At 44.0% G+C, this 15,861-nt stretch overlaps 1 protein-coding gene across 13 annotated transcripts in view; it reads right to left on the bottom strand.

Moving 5' to 3' along the window:
• The window catches only part of CNKSR2 (connector enhancer of kinase suppressor of Ras 2), a 237,459-nt gene that overhangs the window by 97,025 nt on the left and 124,573 nt on the right, over nt 1–15,861 (bottom strand). The gene's annotated exons all lie outside the window — the stretch shown is intronic.

Here is a 15,861-nt window from a genome sequence, read left to right on the forward strand (position 1 = left end):
CATGTGGATGCATGCATCTTTCCTTCACCATTCTTTTCAATTCCTTCTATCACTGGTTTACTTATTCAATAATCAGAGGCAGGACTGGGGACAGGGGACACAGCAGGAGCACAGGGGATACTCATGTACCAGAGTCCAAGCCAGTAGGGCCCCCAGGCTCTTAGATTTCTTTCTTTTTGAATAAGTCAATCAAACATTTATAAATAAAATTGGAAAGCAGAATGTAGAAGCACCATTTTAAGGCTCCAGATACAGAAAAACTACTGTTGCTAAGCACACTTAACCACTTAGGGTGGAATTCAACACTGCAATATCACAATTTTTTTCTCAGTAGGAAGGAAGCCTACATTTTCAGGCCATTTTATCCACATTGAAGAGTAAAACAAACCTATCTTTCATCTTTAACATTTTTTAATGGTAGCACTAATAGAGACATGTTGGTGCCATCCATTGCTCCAAAGTTAGCATAAGTTTATTTGTATCCTATGCTGCCAAGTCTTGATAAATCTTGCAGGAACTTTAGGTAATATGGCAAGGACTACAGAGAAACTGGTGGTCATTCTGGGTTAATTTGAAGAGACCAGTGGCACTTAAACAATGATGAAATTTTTATTTATTTTTAATATATGCTTTTCTTTTTAATATATGCTTTATAATATGCTTTATTTGCTACAGACAAAGTAAAACATGGCTATCCTTCTGGATTTTTTCCAGGAGAGGTATTTTAGCAGGCCTTTTTTCATGGCAAACAGAATTCCTTTCATGAGCTGGCATGTCAGAAAGAAATGACTTTAGACTACAAATCAAGGATTAAAGCTGTTTTATTGGTGTACAGATGTATTTCTTATTAAGGATACTTAATAAGCACACTTTTAACTTACTAGAAATGGAGATGAAGTATGGTGTGATTGTTTGGGAGACACGGTTTACAACCAAGGGTTGCAATTCCTCAGAGGTAACTTTTTACCAAAACAATTCTTAAAACAAAACTGCTGTGAATCACCAACAAATAAAGGCAAACTAGCCAGAGAAATGTTTCTAGGAAATTTAGGCTGCAATGCTATACCAACTTACTAGAGGGGAAAATCACACTGAATTCAGTGTGACTTACAACTGAGTAGATGTGATTACGACTGCACTGTGAGTCGTTGTAGTCACACTTGTGCTAATGTAGGGAACAGATGAGCCAATCTGATCTGGTGGAAGGAAAACACAACATTTTCTTTGTGCACATGCATTTTAATTCTGAGAAAATAGATCAAAGCACCACCGCTCTTCTAGCACAAGTTTGGGGGAAGTACATAGAAAGCAGCCAACAAACAAACAAACAAACAAACAAACAAAACCCCTAAGAAAATAAAAAGAATGCCTTTTCTTCTGCATTTATTTTTGAGTGCCCAATTCACCATAATCATGTTCCTCAGAATACAACCTGATGGAAATCCAGAACACAGGGCGGAAAGTTGGGTCAATTATAGCTCAGGCAAAGCCCAAGACTTACCAAGAAGATTTTATAACATGAGCACAAGTGAGCATAATTCAACCATGGAGCAAGTTGCATGAAGTGCTATAAGGAGGATGGGACTTCTGACTTATAAAATTATGAGCAAAGACCTGTTAACAGCATACACTTTGAAGTAATGGGAATCTGAGGGTCCCCAAAGCAGTTTAGGACACAGAAAGGTTCTTGTTTAGCTCACTGACTGTGTTCAAAACCTTCCTGCTATTTCCAGAAGTCTCAAATTCAAACAGAATAATTTGAAGGAATGTGAACAACATTCGCTAATGTCACAGCTGGCTTCAACAGTGAATTTATTATCCTTGCAATGTCAGTAGTATATCTAAAAATAAATGTAAAGTATTTGCAGGTGCACCAGGTTTTAGGATTAAGTGCTTCTAGTCATAAAAGTGCTTTCAGCAACCTGTCTTCTGTCCTAGCTATCAGTATACACAATGAAAGGAAAGCAACTTTCAGTGCTTGCTATGAAATGTAAGTATGAAAGTTGCTCCTTTACAGGGTTCTAAATATCTAGGCTCATGCATCCTTCAAGACAGCTAGAGCTTCACTACTGTTATGGACTCCCACCTCTTCTAAACTTTTTTATGGTCAGCGTTCAAAACATTCATTGTTCTAGGTGCATTTTGTGACAGGGAATTTCATTAGTGCAAGCAGTTTCTGAGCTCTGGGTGCAGTACTGCACCTAAGATTTCAGATTAAAACTGAAGAGTGGAAGGAAAGGAAGACCTTTTTCTGCCTCCCCACTTCAAGCTACTCTCTAGAGATCCTTTTAAGAATATTAGGAGGGTGGGCAGGGGAAGGACTAGACCACGTGAAAAATGAACGTAATATTTTAGCTGCAGTTCATTCATTTTCGTCTTTGTATTCTAGTTATTAAAAAGTGTGCCTAGACATTCCGTTGTTGCGCCCATAATCTAGGTTTAACGTGCCATTTAGCTCCTAGCTTTCATATCTCAGTTTCTAACACTGGTTAAGGTCCTTTACCCACAAAAAAAACTCTACCTAAACACAATATAATGCAACAGAAGAGAATTACCTAAGACGTAGCTATTTAAATTCAAGTACAGCTCCTTCAGTTTTAGCAGTTTAGAAACTGTGATGCCAGTATCCATGGGAACTACATAGTTTCAAAGAAACAGTAAGCATTTTGTTTGTGTAAATCACTCGGAATGGATAGCACTGAATGAAGTTTTCGAAAAGCAAAATACAAACTCACATTATCAATATATGAGGAAAAGAAAAAACAAAAAAAATTTTTTCCTTCCAGTAGCACCTTAAAGACCAACTAAGTTAGTTCTTGGTATGAGCTTTCGTGTGCATGCACACTTCTTCAGATACCATGAGGAAAAGAAGTGCATGATGTAAAAAAAAAAAAAAAAGGTTTGAACAATCCAAAACTGAGCTAGAATCATGAGAGCTTCAGTATCTGAGGGAACTGTGATTTATACAGCAGCAACTCAAGACCATGGGCCAAGACTGACACCATAACACAATATACGAAGTGGAGCCAACAGCATAGAGTACAGGCCAAAGACATCAGCCCTGTTAAATACTGCACAGGACATATTTTATTAAAAAGATATGTTCATAAAATCCTTCTCTGTTGCAAAAAAAGAGACCTACAAATGACAGTAATGCTTGAAAAATACAGCATATCTTAAAAACAATTATGTGGACCAGAATTCAGGGCCAGGCAGTCACACAGCATGTATCTCCAATGTCCCATTGGACATTCCAATGTTCTATCATTGGAATGACCGCTCCCCACATCAAATGGGGGGTGCGTTTTGCGTGGTCGCGCGCAGCCCCCCAGATCCTATGTGGCCATATAGCCTGGTTTCACCCTCCTCAGGCTGGATATCTGGAGGTCTCCACCTACCATAAGCAGTTACCCAATCCCACCTAGGGAGGAGTTGCCAGGGGACCTGGCCTGGTAGAGAGAGGGACCGCCATACCCACACAATAGAGGGTGGATCTTACCTGGGAATCGCCAGTTGGCTCCAGAGCTTCTCCCAACCTGCCCTCCCACATTTAAGCCTTCCTTTGCAGGTTAACCTCTTCTCCACAGGTACACAGGCGCTGCTACATCATGGTCGCTGTTGAAGGGCTGGAGAGGAATTTTCCTGCATTGGAAGGTTTTGCCTTCCTTGTAGCAAAATGTCACAACTTTGGCAGTTTCAGGCATTGGGTGGAATCCTTTAGTCTATCTTCACTTAATGGGGGTGGGCGTGAAGCGGTGACCCCCGCCCCCGCCCCCCATGGTGGTGATCCCAGGGTCCCCTGTTAAAGGGGTTGTTCTGAGGGGAAGCATTGGCCATACGCCAACTGGATGTAATTGCTCTCCCCTGTGACGATGGTGAAATGGGGGGTGGGCTCTCTGCTTGAACATATGTTCTCCAGAGCCAGCCCAATCCCCACACACTCTGGATAACCCTGATGTTCCCCAGATCCCCAGCCAGGGACTGGGAGGGATAAACGCCCAATGCCTAAGCCAAGGTCTCCCTACATCTGAAACATTAATAAAGTTGTGGCCAATTTTAATCCCATAGCATATTGTCTTGAGTTGTTATTCCACTCAGGAGTCACCTGGGGTTGGGGGGGACTCCGCCTGTCCACGCAAAAGCACCTTGCGTGAAATCTTGCAGAGAGGACAGGATTATGTGGAAGGAGACAGCCCTCAAGTTACCCTGCACCTAGAATATTTAGAGCATTAAAGGTAATAACCAGTACCTTAAATCGCACCTGAACATGCAGCTGTTGTAAAAGTACCGGTAAGTACTATCTGCATCCAGTTGTCAGTGTTCACCAAAACCTTTCCTGGTGCTTTGTAGACCAACTGAAATTTCCAGAGACTCTTCAAAGGGAGCCCCACACATAGGCACACTGCAGTAATATTTGGTGTAAATAAGGGATGTGCCACTATGTGCACCAGCGTAAACTGGACAAAAGCACCCCTGACCATGGCCTCTACTGAGCACCTAGAAGCGAAGTTGAATGTAGGAGTATTCCTAAACTGAGTGTTCAAGGGGTGTACTACCCTATCCAAAACAGGGTTAATCCCTATTCCTAGTTCCTTTTCCGCCTAACCAAGAACACTTTGTCTTGCTAGAGTTAAGCTTCCATTAGCTACCTCTAATCTAGCCCATTATCATCTCTAACCACTCACTAAGTAAAGCAACAACTTTCCAGAAAACAAACAAGTGTTTTTCAGGACATCTTTGCTTCTTTCACTCTGTACCTTGAAGGCAATATATTAATAATATTACAAGCACTGGTGCTCCTTCCCCCTCATTTACAGTAGATGCACTGCAGTAGCCAAGCAATGCACCCCCCCATTGAAAACTACTTATTAATGATCTTAATATTTGAAACTGTGTATTTTTTACATATTTTGTAAGGCCCTCGATATTTTCCCTAGCATATTCCTCATTTCTTAATTCTTTTTGCAACAAATAGTTATTTAGTGGGATGTTTTAAAAAAAAGAATTATACTTTTTTTCTCCCAGTGACCCATCTACCATTTCCAATGAATTTTACTGATATTCTTCTAGTAAATATGTATTCAATGTGTTACTTGCAAAAGGAATCCTTTCTGTGCACATTGACCTCTTTCACTGATAATTTAATGAGTTACTCTCCCCCTCCCCAGTTTTACTCTGGCCTCCATAATCCGCAATATTCACCACATGTCAAAGTTTGTGTTTTATGATGAATCTCAAAGATAATCTATGCTACTTTAAAATCAGTAGGAAATGGTACAGCATGAAGATTAAGGACTCACATTTCTACAAATCATTTTTATTAAAGTCTTGTTTAAAAAATGCAAATAGCTGCCAAGTTGAATGTAACTTTGTCCTATTTCTAAACAGTTTTTCACATTATTACTGATAACCAGTACTTTTTGGGGGGGTACTGAATGATACACAGTACTAGCATCTCTTTTTGTTACTGTTAAAAAGTGTGGCACTCACTGTTACAACTTCATGGTGAGTACTGGCACCTGTTTTTCTAGAAAAAAAAGTACTGATAGCATTACCAATTAACAGCACAATCCTATGCACATTGCTCAGAAGTACATCCCGCTCAGCTCAGTGAAACTTACTCCCAAGTGTGTACAGGATTGTGGTCTATTTCAACAATGAGCTCAATAGGTTTTGCTGTCTTTGGCTGTTTTAAGAATCCTAGCCTTGTTCTTATTTTTATCTTTTAAAAGTAATCTTTCTATGTACAGTATTATGGTTGGAACATACAATGAAAATAAAAAACCCTATTCTTTAACACTGTCTCTACTTTGGAAAGCAGGGTGAGTTGTTCTAATGTTATTGTTGTCTCCTTAATTATTATACCGGAAAATCAATATAGTATAGTTTCAAAAATAATAATAATAAATGAAATAACTAATGCAAGCACGCGTACACATATAAACACACACTTAAATACATTCCTCAGTGCCAAAAATAAATAAGCAAATTTAATCCTATTATTTGTTTATTTTAATTCAATAGAAACAAAAATATGCCCTAGAAATGTGAACAAACAAGTTCACAATCTTAAACTCGAAGAGCTGTCTTGAAACATAAATCCATATATGCATACAACTAGAAAATATAAATTCTCCATATTTTTAAGGTTTACAGTTAAAATAATCCTCACCGTAAAGGAAAATGGAAAAAATAAGAAAATATTGGCATATCCAATGTTTCATGCAGCCACCAGGTAAAATTGCTGTATTGTTTTTCTAAATTTATGACAGCATGCTCTACTTAACAACAACATCAGCCATGCACAACTGTAGACACATCTAAAGCACCCATGCACAGTCCACTAGACTAGATCCTTTTTCACCAATACAGTACAAATATAGATTATGTTTGCAAACAGCAAGTTACTATTGTTTCCTCAAAATATCCAGCTAGAGGATAATCTATCATCCACTAAGGCAAAAGTGGCACATGTCTTCAGTTCCACAAAGCTTGAGTCACTGAGAAGGCACTGGAATAATACGACCATATTCAGAGGGATAATGTTTATTCTCTCTGTTGTAGCAACTGCCATGAGCTGTGCTACATGTTATATGATTTTTTTATTGTACTTTTAAAGACATACCACAGATTACCAGTTTGGGAACCCCTGCTGTATGGTTTTGGGGAGAGCATGCAAAGATCTGCACCAGGAAGTCAATTTCCATTAAATAATGGATCAAAGCAAAATCACAGTATACCCATTTTATCATATGGCTCAGTCTCCTTCTGAGTCTTGCAAATATATATCTACATCACATCAGTGGCGGAACTTCATTCTCCGGCACCGGGGGAGGGGGTAGAGAGCAGGCGGGGGCGGAGCTGGCACGTGTCCCAGGGGTGGGGCACGCTGCCCACAGGGGTGTGGCATGCGTCCTGGGGGTGTGGCATGCTGCCTGCAGAGGCGTGGCACCCAGCGTGGGCAGGGGGCGCAGCTGTGATGGCACCCCACCTGGATTGCGCTGCCGGGGGCGGTGCGCTCCCCCCCACTCCTCTTCCTCTGCCAGTGCATCACATCCATTTAGCTATCCAAAGCTTCCAAACAACTAAATTTATCCAGCTTCATCTGGTACACCAGCTGATACCCTACCTGCCTGCACCCTGTCTTGCCAGAGTGGTACATGCTCTGGTTATTTTCCACTTGGACTACAGCAGTGCGCTCTATGTGGGGCTTTCTTTGAAGGTGACTTGGAAACTACAACTAATCCAGAATGTGGCTGCCAGACTGGTGACTGGGAGTGGCTGCCAGGACCATATAACATCAATCCTAAAAGATTTACATTGGCTCCTGTGATGGGATGGTGAGCTGCTTGTGCGTAAAATCCTAGTCCCTCAGAGTTTGGCTAAGTCCACAAACCTCTGTCTCTGACGGAGCTCCTTAAGCATGGCTCCATCAGTCGCTCGTTGAATCGGACAGTGGGCGTTTACGGAACTTCTTCCAGCATAAAAGCTCCTTAACGGAAACGCGTCTTCTGGACTCTCGGCGTGACAGTTTCCGGCGAGGAGTGGGTGTCCCTACAGGAGGTCTTGAAACCTCCCCACTGTTTTCGCTCGAAGTGTCTCTGAGCCCTCCCTCCGACTCACTTTCCCTTGGAACTCCACTTCTCCCCCTGCTGGTCCCCTCCTCAGCTGAATGATCTCTCTCACCCTCCGTGAGCCCTTTCACCTCCTGCGTCTCAGATGGCAGTTCCCTGACATCCACCTCCCCTCCAGGGCCCCCTTCACCCCCTTCCCTCCCCTCCTCTGCGGGAGGCGAGGGAGCAAAACCCCTGAAGGAACCTCCCTCATCTTCCGAAGTTTCGAACACTTCCCTCCACCTCTTGCTGTTTCCGGTTTCCAAGTACTCCTCCTCATCGGAGTCTGTTCCTCCTTCCAACTCCGATTCCCTGAATCCTTCCAGTTCCTCCTCATCGTCGGTGGTGCCAAAGTACTCCCTCCGGAACCTCGCTACTGGCTGAGGTTTCCTGGGGAACCTTTGGTGGAACGTTTCGATCAAGATCTCGTCACGGACCTCCTCTGCCGTCACCCAGGTGTTTTCCGACTCCGGTTCCCCTTCCCACGCGACCAAATACTCCACCTGATTACCCTTCCACCTGGAGTCGATGATTTCCGCCACATGGTTGCTGCTTTCCCTTTCTTCTATGGCTGGCCCCCGTGTGGATACCCCTTCACCTTCCCCCCTATATGGTGACAGTAATGACCTGTGGAATACTGGGTGCAGTTTCATGTGGTTCGGTAACCGGAGTCTGAAAGCCACCGGGTTGACCTGTTGGATGACCTCAAATGGTCCCAATCTTTTGGGTCTCAATTTCTTGCAACCCCCCTTGAACGGCAACCCTTGGGTTGATAGCCAGACCTGACTCCCCACCCTAATGGTTTCACCTTCCCTTCTGCTCTTGTCTGCCTGCCTCTTATATTCTTCTTTGGCCCTTTCTAAGTTGAGTTGGAGTTGACGATGGATCGCTTCCATTTCTTCTACAAAATGTTCAGCGGCCGGGACACTCCATCTCTCCCCTCCTCCCCCTGGAAACGCCCTGGGGTGGTACCCATAATTAGCCAAAAAGGGGCTCATCCCGGTGGACACATTCTCTGCATTATTGTAAGCAAATTCCGCTAGCGCCAACTTTTCGACCCAATCGTTCTCTCTGTCATTGACATAACACCTCAGGTATTGTTGGAGGATACCGTTTGCCCTCTCCGCCTGCCCATTGGTCTCAGGGTGCCTGGCAGTTGAAAAGTTGACCTCTACGTGCAACAAGCTCATAAGTTTCCTCCAGAATCTGGACGTGAACTGTTTCCCTCTGTCGGAGACCACCCTCAAGGGGGCGCCATGCAGCCTAAAAATATGTTCTACAAACAATTTCACTGTCTCTTCCGCCGTGACTGCATGTGAGCAAGCTACAAAGTGACCCATCTTAGTTAACAGGTCTACTACGACTAGTATGGCGGTTTTCCCCTGGGATTTAGGCAGATCAGTCATAAAATCTATCGATACCGCCTCCCACGGTCGTTCTGGTGTGGGTAACGGTTCTAATAACCCCGCTGGTGCCCGCCTTTCTCCTTTGGCTCTCTGGCATTGGTCACACCTTCTCACATACTCCCGTACATCCTCCCTCACCTTGGGCCACCAAAACTCCCTGGTCACCAACCACATGGTCTTGTGTTGCCCAAAATGCCCCGCTGTGGGATTGTCGTGCAGCTGTTTGAGTACTCTCCCCCTCAATTCCCCTTCGGGTATATATAGAGCCCCTTTGTAATACAATGCCCCGTTTCTTTCTTCAAAACCTCCGGGGTCTTCTCCCTCTCTCCTTAAACCTCTGAGCTTATCCTGGGCGTATTCATCATTTACCGTTCCCTCTACCAGTTCTCTTTGCCCCACCCAGGCCGCCCCACACACCCAGTGGTCCTCTGGGATAATATGTCTCTCTTCAGGCGCTCCCTCCCCCTCCAAATATTCAGGTTTGCGAGAGAGAGCGTCCGCTCTGATGTTTTCTGGACCTGGCACATAGCAGATTTCAAAATGGAATTTGGAGAACTCCTGGGCCCATCTCACTTGTCGTTGGTTGAGCACTCGTGCCGTTCTCCAATACTCCAAATTCTTGTGGTCCGTACACACTTGCACCTTATGCTGTGCGCCAATTAGTAAGTGTCTCCATCTCCGGAACGCTTCGTGAATGGCGAGTAGTTCTCGGTCATATACGGTGTAGTTCCTCTCGGATTTGTTCAGTTTACGCGAAAAGAAGGCACACGGTCTCCATTCCGACTTATTGCTCCCTGGCTGAAGCAGCACCGCCCCCACCGCCCGGTCTGAGGCATCAGTTTCCACTCTCATGGGTTTTTGTAAATCCACATGCAGGAGCTGTTCTTCCGAAGCGAATGCCCTTTTCAATTCCTCAAATGCTTGCTCCGCCTCCGCCGTCCAAACGAATTTCTTCTTGCTGCTTAGACAGTCCGTGATGGGAGCCGTTAAGTGGGCAAAGTTCTTGATGAATTTACGGTAAAAGTTCCCAAACCCTAAGAACCTTTGCACATCCTTTTTCGTTTTCGGTGTCTTCCATTCCAGCACCGCCTGGACCTTGCCTGGATCCATGGCTAATCCCTTGTCTGATAAGCGGTACCCCAGGAATTCCACCTCCTTGGTGTGAAACTGACACTTCTCCAATTTCACCCACAGCTGGTTTGCTTGCAGCTGGCTCAGCACTTCCCTGACATCCTTTACATGCTGCTCCTCATTCTCTGAATATATCAGCACGTCATCGAGGAAGGCCATGCAATTCTTGTAGAGCAAAGGTCCCAGGACATGGTTCATGAGCGATTGAAAACAGGCGGAGCCTGATTGCAATCCGAATGGCATAACGAGATATTCAAAAGCCCCCAAAGGGGTGAACATGGTGGTTTTCCATTCATCCCCTTTCTTTATTCGTATCAGGTTGTATGCCCCTCTCAGGTCCAATTTCGTGAATATCTTTCCCTTCCTCACCCTGGTCAAAATGTCATCAATCCTGGGCATGGGGAAAGTCACTGGTTCTGACACGGCATTTAGCCGCCGGTAGTCCACTACAAGCCGGGGTTTATCCGTGTTTTTTTTGTCCACAAAAAACACTGGGCTCCCCCCCACCGCTCTGGACTCTCTGATGAAGCCCCTCTTCAGGTTTTTATCAATAAACTCCCTTAACTCCTGCATTTCCCTGTCTGACATGGCGTACAGCTTGCCCACGGGGAGCTGGGCCCCAGGGACCAGGTTAATTTGGCAGTCAAAGTCTCTATGCGGTGGTAGTTTATCTGCTTCCCTTTCGCTGAAGACCTTGCTCAGATCAGCGTATTGTTTGGGCACCTTCCCTTTGTCTGCCACTTCCGTCCCTGCTAGAAAGGCTTTTGCCCCTTCTGGCACCTTTCCCTCTCTGCAATGTTCCAGGCAATGTGCTGACCCAAAGGAGACCACTCTCTGATGCCAGCCCACTAGCGGGTCATGCAACGCTAGCCAGCTCATTCCCAAAATGACGGGAGCCCCTCCCAGGGTGGCCACATTGAACGCTATCCTTTCGGTGTGCCTGGCCACCCTCATAACCATTGGGACGGTCTGTAGGCTAACTTCTCCTCCCAACAGCTCCCTCCCATCGATCGTGGTCACCTGCAGGGGGTTGCTTAAAGGGAGTGTCTGTATCTGGTGTTCAGCTGCAAACTCCTTACTCATAAAATTACAGGAGCTGCCTGAGTCCAACAGCGCCTTTGTCTTTAATGGGTATCCGTTGGCCAGCTCTAGCAACACCTCTATTACTAGGGCTGGTCTTGGAGGTTCCGGAGTGGGCACTTTTACTGCTCCTTGGCCTGGCTGCAGTGCCCCGACAGTGGCAGCCAGGCGTTGGCTTTTACTGGCTCCTGGACTCCCTCCTCCTTCCCCCCAACAGCTCCCGCCATCCCTTGCCATTCCTTTCTTTGCGGGCAGACTCTGGCAAAGTGACCTGGCTGCTGGCAGAGATAACATTTCTTGGCGCTCTTTCCCTCCTTCTTCTTCCCTTCACTGGGATTTGAAACTGCGCGCGCGCGCGCTGTTCCAACTTCCATCGGCTCTCCTGGCGGGAAACTTGGCTCTGGAATCTCTGGAATGCGGAAATCCCTCCAACGCTCTCCTTTCCCCTCCCGCTTCTCCAAGGCTCTTGCCTCCTGGCGCGCTCCAATGGTCAGCGCTGATTTGGTCAGCTGGTCCATAGACTCCGCCCTGGGCGCCCGGGAAAGTTCGTCTTTCACCGCCGAAGAAAGCCCTTCTTCAAAGAGCATTTGAATGGGTTCCGCCGATAGGTCCCATCCCAATTTATGTATCAACATTGTAAACTCAGTCCAGTACTCACGAACCGATCGGCTCCCCTGTTTGCAAGCCATCAATTGTCTGCGCACCAGTCCCTGTTCAATCTCGCTGGAAAACATCAAATCCATGGCGCGAAAAAACTTCCTCGTGTCCTTCAGCATTTCACTATTCCCTGCCATCAGGGGTCTAACCCAGTCTCTCGCCCCCCCTTCGAGATGGCCAATCACAAACGCCACTCGCGATGCCTCGTCGGGAAAGTCGTTAAACTGCAGCTCGAGAGCATACTGCATCTCTGTCCTAAAGGCTTGATAGTTCCTGGGGTCCCCCCCAAACTTCTGCACCAATCCTGGCATCTTTCTTGCTAGTGGGGCGCCTTTTGTCTTATCTGCATCCTGCGCCCTCCTTTCCTCTAGCCTCGCCGTTTGCAGCGCTAGCTGGAGCTCCAACACCCTGTACCTTTCTTCCAGGCTTGGACCCTCTCCAGCTCCTCCTGCTCCCCCGGCTCCGGCTGGGTTGCTCATGATGCCTCTCTGCACAAGCTGCTTTCAGGGACTGTCCGATTGCTGTGATGGGATGGTGAGCTGCTTGTGCGTAAAATCCTAGTCCCTCAGAGTTTGGCTAAGTCCACAAACCTCTGTCTCTGACGGAGCTCCTTAAGCATGGCTCCATCAGTCGCTCGTTGAATCGGACAGTGGGCGTTTACGGAACTTCTTCCAGCATAAAAGCTCCTTAACGGAAACGCGTCTTCTGGACTCTCGGCGTGACAGTTTCCGGCGAGGAGTGGGTGTCCCTACAGGAGGTCTTGAAACCTCCCCACTGTTTTCGCTCGAAGTGTCTCTGAGCCCTCCCTCCGACTCACTTTCCCTTGGAACTCCACTTCTCCCCCTGCTGGTCCCCTCCTCAGCTGAATGATCTCTCTCACCCTCCGTGAGCCCTTTCACCTCCTGCGTCTCAGATGGCAGTTCCCTGACAGCTCCCAAGTATGCTTCTGAGCTCAATTCAAAGTGTTGGTGCTGATCTTTAAAGCCCTACATGGCTTTGGCCCGGAATACCTGAAGGAGCGTCTCCACTCCCATCGTTCAACCTGGACACTGAGATCCAGCTTTAAGTGCCTTCTGGCAGCTTCCTCATTGAGAGAATTGAGGTTACAGGAATCCAGGCAGAGGGCCTCCTCAGTAGTCATGCCCACCCTGTGGAATGCCTGCCTGTAATATGTCAAGGAAATAAACTATATGACTTTTAGAATACATCTGAAGGCAGCCCTGTATAGGGAAGGTTTTAATGTTTAATGTTTTCCTGTGTTTGATGTTTTAATTTGTTAGAAGTTACCCAGAATGGCTGGCGGCATATAAATATAAATTATTATTATCCTACCTATCTAGTTATTCCAGGACCTACCTACTTAGTTCCTCACTCCTTGTTTCTTGCTTGTCCCATGTGAATTCTACCACCACCATAGTATTTGAAATGCAACAAACTTGTGAGAAACTGTACAGAAATGCATTACAGTAATTTTCATATATCTTTCTCCTAATGAAATGAGGTGAATATGCGGGAAATAACTGAAGGCACTCACACCTACACTAAACTTAAAGATGGAAGCCTATTGCATTATCTACATAAATGTCAGCTGAAATGTCTAGCAAGTAGGTGAAGATGCCCACACAGCTGTCTCCCAGGGCAATATTCTTTCACTGTTGAAGTATGAGAAGGCACTAATAAGCATTAAGACAAATAAATGTGATCTTTAAACCACAGGAAAAGCGACTGGAAGCCTCTCTCTTTTCTACAAATGGAATTTTAAAAAATTAAACTTTTAACTTATGAAAAGACCTTGACTATACATATAATTTATTATATAACTTGTGAAAAGAAAAGGCTCTTGTTGCCAGGGAGATAGACTTAGGACAACCAGTTCTATGCACAATGCTTATAGCAATGTGGAAACCAATCAGATTTTTGTACATGCTGCTTTTCAAATATATATATAGAAACAGAAAACACAAAGACCTTTTCCTCCACCTGAAGCAGTATGAGCAAGGGGCTTATGGGAGCAATACGAATAAAAATAACATTTTACCACTCTGCTGTTCTGAAACCCCTAATCAACAAAAAGTAGATGAGGCTTTCAACACCTATCTGCAAGAGTGTGGAATCAACATGGGCTTTGTGATTAGATTCCAAAAGGAAGCCTTGGAAGCATTTGGATGTGAAGAAAAGACCTAATGTAGAAATCTCTCTCCCTCCCTCCCTGCATACATCTCCCTGCATACATCTTAAGGTATGTTAGGAAGCTGCAGCACTATTTTATCAGGTGAACACGTCAAGAAGAGACAATCCATGCTTTCCTAAGTACCCATATTAAGTACCAGCCTGAATGGAATGTTTCACTGACATTTTTACATAGAAAGGAGCATAGTTCAGGAGATGGCTTCAAAACACATGATCCCCTGTGCAGTACACAATTATTCACATAAAGATTTCTGTTATTGGAATTATATCAAATGTGTTGAAGAAATTATGTGCAGACATCAGTAGGAACTTTCATGTGTGGGTATTATTATTATTACTGCTATCTTGCCAAAATGGCTTCTATATATATGTATAATATGAATTGTAGGGAAAGACTTATAAAATGTATTTAACTAACAATAATTTATTGAACTTATTTATATAGGACTATAATTGAAATAAGTATGGCAGCTCTAAAACCTTAATACATTTTGTCAAAATGCAACTATAAAGTAAATGTGTCCAAGAAGCCCCAAACCACCATATTTCTCAAGCACAGTGAACAAGTAATAATTAAACCGAGAGATCCATGCAGCAGACCCAATACATTTTATACATGCCTTCAAACATAAGAATGAATATAAGAACAATTGCATAATCCCTGCCATTATTTAATTTTATATAATCTCCATGCAGTCAAAGTGATCTTCTAAAAGTAGTCCTTCAGATAAATTCTGTCATAAATCTCAAATGCTATGAACTAAAAACAGGTATGTGATACCTTCAATATTAACTATAAATTTTGATGAAGTATGATAGTCCCCAGTTAGCATCACAACACTTCTAAATGTAAACAATAAAACATGGGTATTTAATTTAAATTGTATAATGAAAAATACACAAAATTTACAAGACAATTATTGGTATTATGCTATGCAATGGAAATCTGCCTGCACAATGGGACTTCCAGTTTCCTTCTCCCACCACTGGCATGCCCCCAAAATCTGCTCCAGAATGTCCCCCAACCTTCCAGAGCAGATTGTGTGCAGGAATGTGCAAGGGGCTGCAACAGGGGGATGAACAAGAACGCTAGCTGCATAAGAAAGCACTACTTGCACTAACTGAATCTCACTCTCTGTCCAGCCACAGCCTGTCCAGGCTATTTGTATTATAATAAATGCATGTTCAATTAAATCAACATTACTTGTAGGTAACTTATCTCAAATAAGTAGGGGCCAACTTTGCACGTGCAGAAGCAATCTTTCAAACATGCCAAAGGGACATGAGTAAAAATGAGACACTGACTAAATTATAATAAAATACAGATGGGAGACAGCTATGATCATTATGGCTGATTTTTCTCCACTTTGGTCCCACTCACTTGTAAACTAATATGTTCATATGTTAGTGTTAAACTGCCTGGTGATACTGTTCCTTCTTTATATTCTTTAATAAATAGATCAACAGTGAATATTAATTCCTTCCACTCCAGAAAAGTCAAATGTGCAAATTAATAAATTGCCTTGTTATACTGTTATAGGTGAATAGCCATAAAAACAGGATACTGTTCTATATTGGGGAGGGGGATTAGATTTTTATTTAATAAATGTATATCCTGCCTTCTAAATAATTTCTCACAAAGTGGTAAATGAAACATCTCTAAGATACTGGAAATGAATTACTTAATATTAAGTAAGAATTCCAAAGAATACAAAATTTCCTGACACATTCTTCCTCTCCTCTCCCTACAAGGAAATGAACATAAAATGAAGTATTCTAAAATT

Source organism: Podarcis raffonei, chromosome 4, assembly GCF_027172205.1.
Source record: "Podarcis raffonei isolate rPodRaf1 chromosome 4, rPodRaf1.pri, whole genome shotgun sequence".
NCBI lineage: Eukaryota > Metazoa > Chordata > Lepidosauria > Squamata > Lacertidae > Podarcis > Podarcis raffonei.